General features: G+C 35.7%; 1 long non-coding RNA gene across 1 annotated transcript; it reads left to right on the forward strand.

Annotated features, from left to right (window-relative positions):
- The first annotated feature begins 3,212 nt into the window (after positions 1–3,212).
- Positions 3,213–13,342, forward strand: LOC147841717 (uncharacterized). Its single transcript, XR_015944891.1, has 6 exons — positions 3,213–4,258; positions 10,293–10,388; positions 10,450–11,120; positions 11,740–11,899; positions 11,954–12,169; positions 12,562–13,342. It is a non-coding gene; the product is annotated as an uncharacterized LOC147841717 (long non-coding RNA).
- The last annotated feature ends 336 nt before the right edge of the window (positions 13,343–13,678 follow it).

Here is a 13,678-nt window from a genome sequence, read left to right on the forward strand (position 1 = left end):
GAATTAGCACGATTCTAGCATGAATTAGCAGGTTGTTAGCATGATTCTAGCATGAATTAGCATGTTACTAGCATGATTCTAGCATGAATTATCATGTTGTTAGCATGATTCTAGCATGAATTAGTATGTTACTAGCATGATTCTAGCATGAATTAGCATGTTACTGACATGATTCTAGCATAAATTAGCATGTTGTTAGCACGATTCTAGCATGAATTAGCATTTGACTAGCATGATTCTAGCATGAATTAGCGTGTGACTAGCATGATTCTAGCATGAATTAGCATGTTGTTAGCATGATTCTAGCATGAATTAGCATGTTACTAGCATGATTCTAGCATGAATTAGCATGTTGTTAGCATGATTCTAACATGAATTAGCATGCTACTAGCATGATTCTAACATGAATTAGCATGTTGTTAGCATGATTCTAGCATGAATTAGCATGTGACTAGCATGATTCTAGCATGAATTAGCATGTTGTTAGCATGATTCTAGTATGAATTAGCATGTGACTGGCATGATTCTAGCATGAATTAGCATGTGACTAGCATGATTCTAGCATGAATTAGCATGTAACTAGCATGATTCTAGCATGAATTAGCATGTTGTTAGCATGATGGATAGATAGATAGAGGTAGATAGATAGATAGATAGATAGATAGATAGATAGATAGATAGATAGATAGATAGATAGATAGATAGATAGATAGATAGATAGATAGATAGTTAGAGATAGATAAATAGATAGATAGATAGATAGATAGATAGATAGATAGATAGATAGATAGATAGATAGATAGATAGATAGATAGATAGATAGATAGATAGAGGTAGATAGATAGATAGATAGATAGATAGATAGATAGATAGATAGATAGAGGTAGATAGATAGATAGATAGATAGATAGATAGATAGATAGATAGATAGATAGATAGATAGATAGATATAGATAGATAGATATAGATAGATAGATAGATAGATAGATAGTTAGATAGATAGATAGATAGATAGATAGATAGATAGATAGATAGATAGATAGATAGATAGATAGATAGGTAGAGGTAGATAGATAGATAGATAGATAGATGGTGTGCGAGCCTGATTCAAACAAGCCAACCCCCGCCTCTCTACGATGTTCTGATGCTGAGATATAGCTGCTATTATATCGTTGCTAGGTTAGTCTGTTTTGTTGCTATGGAGTTGATTGACAGCTTAGACTGATGATGTATCAAAGCTTCTTGCCAGTATGAACAGTTAAAAACAACCCCCATGTCTCTATCACACTGCAGCATGACAATATCAGTCTGAACCTCTTTAATGGCAGTCTATGGGACAGTTGCTAGGGTGCAGTATCTGGTTGTTAGGGTGTGGCTAGAAAGTTAAAAGGCCATCAGTGATTGGCTGCTGGCTAGACTGAGTTAAATGAGCTCAATCATTAGTCTGTAGGACAGTCTGATGCAGAGTTATGGGTTCACAAAGTTTGATCCCATGTAAAGTCAATGAGAGTATTTTGCAATGGAAGTCTATGGGACGGTTTCTAGGGTCCAAAAGTGGTTGCTAGGGCGTGGCCAGAAAGTTTAAAGGTGATCAGTCACTGGCAGTTTGATAGTCTGAGTTAAATGAGCCCAGTTAGAAGTCTGTGTGACATTCTGATGCGGAGTTATGAGGTCACAAAGTTTGATCCAATGTTACGTCTATGGGATTTTTTCGACGGTCCCGGGACGTTTTTCGGAAAACCGAAAGTCGGATTAGTCGGAAAAGATATAGCAACTCGAGTCAGAATAGTTCGGAGGTCTGACCCGAGTTTGATGTTCATAGCTTGAAAGGCCTAGGACGAGATAGAGTTTAATTTTTAGTCTCAGAAGAAGAATAACTAGATTCTTAAAGTTTGAGAACAAACTTTGAGGCTGGCTTGTGAAAGCCTGACGGTAATAGTTTATTTAGTTTAAACAGTTTTAAAAAGTATGAAAAGATAGATAGATAGATAGATAGATAGATAGATAGATAGATAGATAGATAGATAGATAGATAGATAGATAGATAGATAGATTAGCATGTTATTAGCATGATTTTAACGTGAAATAGCATGTTGTTAGCATGATTCTAGCATGAATTAGCATGTTACTAGCATGATTTTAGCATGAATTAGCATGTTGTTAGCATGATTTCAGCATGAATTAGCATGTTACTAGCATGATTTTAGCAATAATTAGCATGTTGTTAGCATGATTTTAACATGAATTAGCATGTTGTTAGCACGATTCTAGCATGAATTAGCATGTTACTAGCATGATTCTAGCATGAATTAGCATGTTACTAGCATGATTTTAGCATGAATTAGCACAATTCTAGCATGAATTAGCATGTTGTTAGCATGATTCTAGCATGAATTAACATGTTGTTAGCATGATTCTAGCATGATTTAGCATGTTACTAGCAAGATTCTAGCATGAATTAAAATGCAACTAGCATGATTCTAGCATAAATTAGCATGTTGTTAGCATGCTTCTAGCATGAATTAGCATGTTACTAGCATGATTCTAGCATGAATTAGCATGTTGTTAGCATGATTCTAACATGAATTAGCATGTTACTAGCATGATTCTAGCATGAATTAGCATGTTGTTAGCATGATTCTAGCATGAATTAGCATTTCACTAGCATGATTCTAGCATGAATTAGCATGTTGTTAGCATGATTCTAGCATGAATTAGCATGTTGTTAGCATGATTCTAGCATGAATTAGCATGTTACTAGCATGATTCTAGCATGAATTAGCATGTTGTTAGCATGATTATAGCATGAATTAGCATGTTACTAGCATGATTCTAGCATGAATTAGCATGTTGTTAGCATGATTCTAGCATGAATTTGCATGTTACTAGCATGATTCTAGCATGAATTAGCATGTTGTTAGCACGATGCTAGCATGAATTAGCATGTTACTAGCATGATTCTAGCATGAATTAGCATGTTGTTAGCATGATTATAGCATGAATTAGCATGTTACTAGCATGATTCTAGCATGAATTAGCATGTTGTTAGCATGATTCTAGCATGAATTAGCATGTTACTAGCATGATTCTAGCATGAATTAGCATGTTGTTAGCATGATTCTAGCATGAATTAGCATGTTACTAGCATGATTCTAGTATAAATTAGCATGTAACTAGCATGTTTCTAGCATGAATTAGCATATTGTTAGCATGATAGATAGATAGATAGATAGATAGATAGATAGATAGATAGATAGATAGATAGATAGATAGATAGATAGATAGATGGTGTATGAGCATGAGTCAAACAAGCCAACCCCCGCCTCTCTACGATGTTCTGATGCTGAGATATAGCTGGTGTCATATCGTTGCTAGGTTAGTCTGTTTTGTTGCTATGGAGTTGATTGACAGCTTAGACTGATGATGTATCAAAGCTTCTTGCCAGTATGAACAGTTAAAAACAACCCCCATGTCTCTATCACACTGCAGCATGACAATATCAGTCTGAACCTCTTTAATGGCAGTCTATGGGACAGTTGCTAGGGTGCAGTATCTGGTTGTTAGAGTGTGGCTAGAAAGTTAAAAGGCCATCGGTGATTGGCTGCTGGCTAGACTGAGTTAAATGAGCTCAGCCATTAGTCTGTAGGACAGTTTGATGCAGAGTTATGAGCTCACAAAGTTTGATCCAATGTAAAGTCAATGAGAGTCTTTTGCAATGGAAGTCTATGGGACGGTTTCTAGGGTCCAAAAGTGGTTGCTAGGGCGTGGCCAGAAAGTTTAAAGGTGATCAGTCATTGGCAGATTGATGGTCTGAGTTAAATGAGCCTAGTTAGAAGTCTGTGTGACATTCTGACGCTGAGTTATGAGGTCGCAAAGTTTGATCCAATGTTACGTCTATGGGATTTTTCCGACGGTCCCGGGACGTTTTTCGGAAAACCGAAAGTCGGATCAGTCGGAAAAGATATAGCAACTCGAGTCAGAATAGTTCGGAGGTCTGACCCAAGTTTGATGGTCATAGCTTGAAAGGCCTAGGACGAGATAGAGTTTAATTTTTAGTCTCAGAAGAAGAATAATAATATAGAATAACTAGATTCTTAAAGTTTGAGAACAAACTTTGAGGCTGGCTTGTGAAAGCCTGACGGTAATAGTTAATTTAGTTTAAACAGTTTTTAAAAGTATGAAAAGATAGATAGATAGATAGATAGATAGATAGATAGATAGATAGATAGATAGATAGATAGATAGATAGATTACCATGGTATTAGCATGATTCTAACGTGAATTAGCATGTTGTTAGCATGATTCTAGCGTGAATTACCATGTTGTTAGCATGTTTTTAGCATGAATTAGCATGTTGTTAGCATGATTCTAGCATAAATTAGCATGTTGCTAGCATAATTCTAGCATGAATTAGCATGTTACTAGCATGATTTTAGCATGAATTAGAATGTTGTTAGCATGATTTTAGCATGAATTAGCATGTTGTTAGCATGATTCTAGCATGAATTGGCATGTTACTAGCATGATTCTAGCATGAATTAGCATGTTACTAGCACGTTTCTAGCATGAATTAGCATGTTGTTAGCACGATTCTAGCATGAATTAGCATGTTGTTAGCACGATTCTAGCATGAATTAGCATGTGACTAGCACGATTCTAGCATGAATTAGCATGTTACTAGCATGATTCTAGCATGATATAGCATGTTGTTAGCACGATTCTAGCATGAATTAGTATGTTACTAGCATGATTCTAGCATGAATTAGCATGTTACTAGCATGATTCTAGCATGAATTAGCATGTTACAAGCATAATTTTAGCATTAATTAGCATGATTCTAGCATGAATTAGCATGTTGTTAGCATGATTCTAGCATGATTTAGCATGTTACTAGCATGATTCTAGCATGAATTAGCATGTTACTAGCATGATTCTAGCATAAATTAGCATGGTGTTAGCACGATTCTAGCATGAATTAGCATGTTACTAGCATGATTCTAGCATGAATTAGCATGTTACTAGCACGATTCTATCATGAATTAGCATGTTGTTAGCATGATTCTAGCATGAATTAGCATGTTGTTAGCATGATTCTAGCATGAATTAGCATGTGACTAGCATGATTCTAGCATGAATTAGCATGTGACTAGCATGATTCTAGCCTGAATTAGCATGTTGTTAGCATGATTCTAGTATAAATAGCATGTGACTAGCATGATTCTAGCATGAATTAGCATGTGACTAGCATGATTTTAGCATGAATTAGCATGTTACTAGCATGATTCTAGCATAAATTAGCATGTTTTTAGCATGATTCTAGCATGAATTAGCATGCTACTAGCATGATTCTAGCATAAATTAGCATGTTACTAGCATGATTCTAGCACAAATTAGCATGTTACTAGCATGATTCTAGCATGAATTAGCATGTTGTTAGCATGATTCTAGCATGAATTAGCATGTTACTAGCATGATTTTAGCATGAATTAGCATGTTGTTATCATGATTCTAGCATGAATTAGCATGTTACTAGCATGATTCTAGCATGAATTAGCATGTTGTTAGCATGATTCTAACATCAATTAGCATGTTACTAGCATGATTCTAGCATGAATTAGCATGTGAATAGCATGATTCTAGCATGAATTAGCATGTTGTTAGCATGATTCTAGTATAAATTAGCATGTGACTAGCATGATTCTAGCATGAATTAGCATGTGACTAGCATGATTCTAGCCTGAATTAGCATGTTGTTAGCATGATTCTAGTATAAATTAGCATGTGACTAGCATGATTCTAGCATGAATTAGCATGTGACTAGCATGATTCTAGCATGAATTAGCATGTAACTAGCATGTTTCTAGCATGAATTAGCATATTGTTAGCATGATAGATAGATAGATAGATAGATAGATAGATAGATAGATAGATAGATAGATAGATAGATAGATAGATAGATAGATAGATAGATAGATAGATAGATAGAGACAGACAGACAGACAGACAGACAGACAGACAGACAGACAGACAGACAGACAGACAGACAGACAGACAGACAGACAGACAGACAGATAGATAGATAGATAGATAGATAGAGACAGACAGACAGACAGACAGACAGACAGACAGACAGACAGACAGATAGATAGATAGATAGATAGATAGATAGATAGAGGTAGATAGATAGATAGATAGATAGATAGATAGATAGATAGATAGATAGATAGATAGATAGATAGATAGATAGATAGATAGAGACAGACAGACAGACAGACAGACAGATAGACAGATAGATAGATAGATAGATGTAGATAGATAGATAGATAGATAGATAGATAGATAGATAGATAGATAGATAGATAGATAGATAGATAGATAGATAGATAGGTAGATAGTGTGCGAGCATGAGTCAAACAAGCCAACCCCCGCCTCTCTACGATGTTCTGATGCTGAGATATAGCTGGTGTCATATCGTTGCTAGGTTAGTCTGTTTTGTTGCTATGGAGTTGATTGACAGCTTAGACTGATGATGTATACAAGCTTCTTGCCAGTATGAACAGTTAAAAACAACCCCTATGTCTCTATCACAATGCAGCATGACAATATCAGTCTGAACCTATTTAATGGCAGTCTATGGGACAGTTGCTAGGGTGCAGTATCTGGTTGTTAGGGTGTGGCTAGAAAGTTAAAAGGCCATCAGTGATTGGCTGCTGGCTAGACTGAGTTAAATGAGCTCAGCCATTAGTCTGTAGGACAGTCTGATGCAGAGTTATGAGCTCACAAAGTTTGATCCCATGTAAAGTCAATGAGAGTATTTTGCAATGGAAGTCTATGGGACGGTTTCTAGGGTCCAAAAGTGGTTGCTAGGGCGTGGCCAGAAAGTTTAAAGGTGGTCAGTCATTGGCAGTTTGATAGTCTGAGTTAAATGAGCCCAGTTAGAAGTCTGTGTGACATTCTGATGCGGAGTTATGAGGTCACAAAGTTTGATCCAATGTTACGTCTATGGGATTTTTCCGACGGTCCCGGGACGTTTTTCGGAAAACCGAAAGTCGGATCAGTCGGAAAAGATATAGCAACTCGAGTCAGAATAGTTCGGAGGTCTGACCCGAGTTTGATGGTCATAGCTTGAAATGCCTAGGACGAGATAGAGTTTAATTTTTAGTCTCAGAAGAAGAATAATAAAACTAGATTCTTAAAGTTTGAGAACAAACTTTGAGGCTGGCTTGTGAAAGCCTGACGGTAATAGTTAATTTAGTTTAAACAGTTTTTAAAAGTATGAAAAGATAGATAGATAGATAGATAGATAGATAGATAGATAGATAGATAGATAGATAGATAGATAGATTACCATGGTATTAGCATGATTCTAACGTGAATTAGCATGTTGTTAGCATGATTCTAGCGTGAATTACCATGTTGTTAGCATGTTTTTAGCATGAATTAGCATGTTGTTAGCATGATTCTAGCATAAATTAGCATGTTGCTAGCATAATTCTAGCATGAATTAGCATGTTACTAGCATGATTTTAGCATGAATTAGAATGTTGTTAGCATGATTTTAGCATGAATTAGCATGTTGTTAGCATGATTCTAGCATGAATTGGCATGTTACTAGCATGATTCTAGCATGAATTAGCATGTTACTAGCACGTTTCTAGCATGAATTAGCATGTTGTTAGCACGATTCTAGCATGAATTAGCATGTTGTTAGCACGATTCTAGCATGAATTAGCATGTGACTAGCACGATTCTAGCATGAATTAGCATGTTACTAGCATGATTCTAGCATGATATAGCATGTTGTTAGCACGATTCTAGCATGAATTAGTATGTTACTAGCATGATTCTAGCATGAATTAGCATGTTACTAGCATGATTCTAGCATGAATTAGCATGTTACAAGCATAATTTTAGCATTAATTAGCATGATTCTAGCATGAATTAGCATGTTGTTAGCATGATTCTAGCATGATTTAGCATGTTACTAGCATGATTCTAGCATGAATTAGCATGTTACTAGCATGATTCTAGCATGAATTAGCATGTAACTAGCATGATTCTAGCATAAATTAGCATGGTGTTAGCACGATTCTAGCATGAATTAGCATGTTACTAGCATGATTCTAGCATGAATTAGCATGTTACTAGCACGATTCTATCATGAATTAGCATGTTGTTAGCATGATTCTAGCATGAATTAGCATGTGAATAGCATGATTCTAGCATGAATTAGCATGTTGTTAGCATGATTCTAGCATGAATTAGCATGTGACTAGCATGATTCTAGCATGAATTAGCATGTGACTAGCATGATTCTAGCCTGAATTAGCATGTTGTTAGCATGATTCTAGTATAAATAGCATGTGACTAGCATGATTCTAGCATGAATTAGCATGTGACTAGCATGATTTTAGCATGAATTAGCATGTTACTAGCATGATTCTAGCATAAATTAGCATGTTTTTAGCATGATTCTAGCATGAATTAGCATGCTACTAGCATGATTCTAGCATAAATTAGCATGTTACTAGCATGATTCTAGCACAAATTAGCATGTTACTAGCATGATTCTAGCATGAATTAGCATGTTGTTAGCATGATTCTAGCATGAATTAGCATGTTACTAGCATGATTCTAGCATGAATTAGCATGTTGTTAGCATGATTCTAACATCAATTAGCATGTTACTAGCATGATTCTAGCATGAATTAGCATGTGAATAGCATGATTCTAGCATGAATTAGCATGTTGTTAGCATGATTCTAGTATAAATTAGCATGTGACTAGCATGATTCTAGCATGAATTAGCATGTGACTAGCATGATTCTAGCCTGAATTAGCATGTTGTTAGCATGATTCTAGTATAAATTAGCATGTGACTAGCATGATTCTAGCATGAATTAGCATGTGACTAGCATGATTCTAGCATGAATCAGCATGTAACTAGCATGTTTCTAGCATGAATTAGCATATTGTTAGCATGATAGATAGATAGATAGATAGATAGATAGATAGATAGATAGATAGATAGATAGATAGATAGATAGATAGATAGATAGATAGAGACAGACAGACAGACAGACAGACAGACAGATAGATAGATAGATAGATAGATAGATAGATAGATAGATAGAGGTAGATAGATAGATAGATAGATAGATAGATAGATAGATAGATAGATAGATAGAGACAGACAGACAGACAGACAGACAGATAGACAGATAGATAGATAGATGTAGATAGATGTAGATAGATAGATAGATAGATAGATAGATAGAAAGATGTAGATAGATAGATAGATAGATAGATAGATAGATAGATAGATAGATAGATAGATAGATAGTGTGCGAGCATGAGTCAAACAAGCCAACCCCCGCCTCTCTACGATGTTCTGATGCTGAGATATAGCTGGTGTCATATCGTTGCTAGGTTAGTCTGTTTTGTTGCTATGGAGTTGATTGACAGCTTAGACTGATGATGTATACAAGCTTCTTGCCAGTATGAACAGTTAAAAACAATCCCCATGTCTCTATCACAATTGCAGCATGACATTATCAGTCTGAACCTCTTTAATGGCAGTCTATGGGACAGTTGCTAGGGTGCAGTATCTGGTTGTTAGGGTGTGGCTAGAAAGTTAAAAGGCCATCAGTGATTGGCTGCTGGCTAGACTGAGTTAAATGAGCTCAGCCATTAGTCTGTAGGACAGTCTGATGCAGAGTTATGAGCTCACAAAGTTTGATCCCATGTAAAGTCAATGAGAGTATTTTGCAATGGAAGTCTATGGGACGGTTTCTAGGGTCCAAAAGTGGTTGCTAGGGCGTGGCCAGAAAGTTTAAAGGTGGTCAGTCATTGGCAGTTTGATAGTCTGAGTTAAATGAGCCCAGTTAGAAGTCTGTGTGACATTCTGATGCGGAGTTATGAGGTCACAAAGTTTGATCCAATGTTACGTCTATGGGATTTTTCCGACGGTCCCGGGACGTTTTTCGGAAAACCGAAAGTCGGATCAGTCGGAAAAGATATAGCAACTCGAGTCAGAATAGTTCGGAGGTCTGACCCGAGTTTGATGGTCATAGCTTGAAAGGCCTAGGACGAGATAGAGTTTAATTTTTAGTCTCAGAAGAAGAATAATAAAATTAACTAGATTCTTAAAGTTTGAGAACAAACTTTGAGGCTGGCTTGTGAAAGCCTGACGGTAATAGTTTATTTAGTTTAAACAGTTTTAAAAAGTATGAAAAGATAGATAGATAGATAGATAGATAGATAGATAGATAGATAGATAGATAGATATATAGATATATAGATAGATAGATAGATAGATTAGCATGTTATTACCATGATTTTAACGTGAAATAGCATGTTGTTAGCATGATTCTAGCATGAATTAGCATGTTACTAGCATGATTTTACCATGAATTAGCATGTTGTTAGCATGATTTTAGCATGAATTAGCATGTTACTAGCATGATTTTAGCAATAATTAGCATGTTGTTAGCATGATTTTAACATGAATTAGCATGTTGTTAGCACGATTCTAGCATGAATTAGCATGTTACTAGCATGATTCTAGCATGAATTAGCATGTTACTAGCATGATTTTAGCATGAATTAGCACAATTCTAGCATGAATTAGCATGTTGTTAGCATGATTCTAGCATGAATTAGCATGTTGTTAGCATGATTCTAGCATGATTTAGCATGTTACTAGCAAGATTCTAGCATGAATTAGCATGCTACTAGCATGATTCTAGCATAAATTAGCATGTTGTTAGCATGCTTCTAGCATGAATCAGCATGTTACTAGCATGATTCTAGCATGAATTAGCATGTTGTTAGCATGATTCTAACATGAATTAGCATGTTACTAGCATGATTCTAGCATGAATTAGCATGTTGTTAGCATGATTCTAGCATGATTTAGCATTTCACTAGCATGATTCTAGGATGAATTAGCATGTTATTAGCATGATTCTAGCATGAATTAGCATGTTGTTAGCATGATTCTAGCATGAATTAGCATGTTACTAGCATGATTCTAGCATGAATTAGCATGTTGTTAGCATGATTCTAGCATGATTTAGCATGTTACTAGCAAGATTCTAGCATGAATTAGCATGCTACTAGCATGATTCTAGCATAAATTAGCATGTTGTTAGCATGCTTCTAGCATGAATCAGCATGTTACTAGCATGATTCTAGCATGAATTAGCATGTTGTTAGCATGATTCTAACATGAATTAGCATGTTACTAGCATGATTCTAGCATGAATTAGCATGTTACTAGCATGATTCTAGCATGAATTAGCATGTTACTAGCATGTTTCTAGCATGAATTAGCATGCTACTAGCATGATTCTAGCATAAATTAGCATGTTGTTAGCATGCTTCTAGCATGAATCAGCATGTTACTAGCATGATTCTAGCATGAATTAGCATGTTGTTAGCATGATTCTAACATGAATTAGCATGTTACTAGCATGATTCTAGCATGAATTAGCATGTTACTAGCATGATTCTAGCATGAATTAGCATGTTACTAGCATGTTTCTAGCATGAATTAGCATGTTGTTAGCACGATGCTAGCATGAATTAGCATGATACTAGCATGATTCTAGCATGAATTGGAATGTTACTAGCATGAATCTAGCATGAATTAGCATGATTCTAGCATGGATTAGCATGTTACTAGCATGATTTTAGCATAAATTAGCATGATTCTAGCATGAATTAGCATGTTGTTAGGATGATTCTAGCATGAATTAGCATGTGACTAGCATGATTCTAGCATGAATTAGCATGTTGTTAGCATGATGGATAGATAGATAGATAGATAGATAGATAGATAGATAGATAGATAGATAGATAGATAGATAGATAGATAGATAGATAGATAGATAGATAGGTAGAGGTAGATAGATAAAGGTAGATAGATAGATAGGTAGAGGTAGATAGATAGATAGATAGATAGATAGATAGATAGATAGATAGATAGATAGATAGATAGATAGATAGATAGATAGATAGATAGATAGATAGATAGATAGATAGATAGGTAGAGGTAGATAAAGATAGATAGATAGATAGATAGATAGATAGATAGATAGATAGATAGATAGATAGATAGATAGATAGATAGATAGATAGATAGATAGATAGATAGATAGATAGATAGGTAGAGGTAGATAAAGATAGATAGATAGATAGATAGATAGATAGATAGATAGATAGATAGATAGATAGATAGATAGATAGATAGATAGATAGATAGATAGATAGATAAAGATAGATAAAGATAGATAGATAGATAGATAGATAGATAGATAGATAGATAGATAGATAGGTAGAGGTAGATAGATAAAGATAGATAAAGATAGATAGATAGATAGATAGATAGATAGATAGATAGATAGATAGATAGATAGATAGATAGATAGATAGAGACAGACAGACAGACAGACAGACAGACAGACAGACAGACAGACAGACAGACAGACAGACAGACAGACAGACAGACAGATAGATAGATAGATAGATAGATAGATAGATAGATAGATAGATAGATAGATAGATGGTGTAAGAGCATGAGTCAAACAAGCCAACCCCCGCCTCTCTACGATGTTCTGATGCTGAGATATAGCTGGTGCCATATCGTTGCTAGGTTAGTCTGTTTTGTTGCTATGGAGTTGATTGACAGCTTAGACTGATGATGTATCAAAGCTTCTTGCCAGTATGAACAGTTAAACACAACCCCCATGTCTCTATCACACTGCAGCATGACAATATCAGTCTGAACCTCTTTAATGGCAGTCTATGGGACAGTTGCTAGGGTGCAGTATCTGGTTGTTAGGGTGTGGCTAGAAAGTTAAAAGGCCATCGGTGATTGGCTGCTGGCTAGACTGAGTTAAATGAGCCTAGCCATTAGTCTGTAGGACAGTCTGATGCAGAGTTATGAGCTCACAAAGTTTGATCCCATGTAAAGTCAATGAGAGTCTTTTGCAATGGAAGTCTATGGGACGGTTTCTAGGGTCCAAAAGTGGTTGCTAGGGCGTGGCCAGAAAGTTTAAAGGTGATCAGTCATTGGCAGTTTGATAGTCTGAGTTAAATGAGCCCAGTTAGAAGTCTGTGTGACATTCTGATGCGGAGTTATGAGGTCACAAAGTTTGATCCAATGTTACGTCTATGGGATTTTTCCGACGGTCCCGGGACGTTTTTCGGGAAACCGAAAGTCGGATCAGTCGGAAAGGATATAGCAACTCGAGTCAGAATAGTTCGGAGGTCTGACCCAAGTTTGATGGTCATAGCTTGAATGGCCTAGGAGGAGATAGAGTTTAATTTTTAGTCTCAGAAGAAGAATAATATAGAAAAATAATAATAAGTTTAATAGGATAACAGTAGTCTGGCTTGCTACACAAGCCAGCCTAATTAATAATAAGTTTAATAGGATAACAGTAGTCTGGCTTGCTACACAAGCCAGCCTAATAACTAGATTCTTAAAGTTTGAGAACAAACTTTGAGGCTGGCTTGTGAAAGCCTGACGGTAATAGTTTATTTAAACAGTTTTAAAAAGTATGAAAAGATATATAGATAGATAGATAGATAGATAGATAGATAGATAGATAGATAGATAGATAGATAGATAGATAGATAGATAGATAGATAGATAGATAGATGTTGTTAGCAT

The sequence above is a fragment of the Danio rerio genome, chromosome 11 (assembly GCF_052040795.2).
Source record: "Danio rerio strain M-AB ecotype USA chromosome 11, GRCz13ab, whole genome shotgun sequence".
Taxonomy (NCBI): Eukaryota; Metazoa; Chordata; class Actinopteri; order Cypriniformes; family Danionidae; genus Danio; species Danio rerio.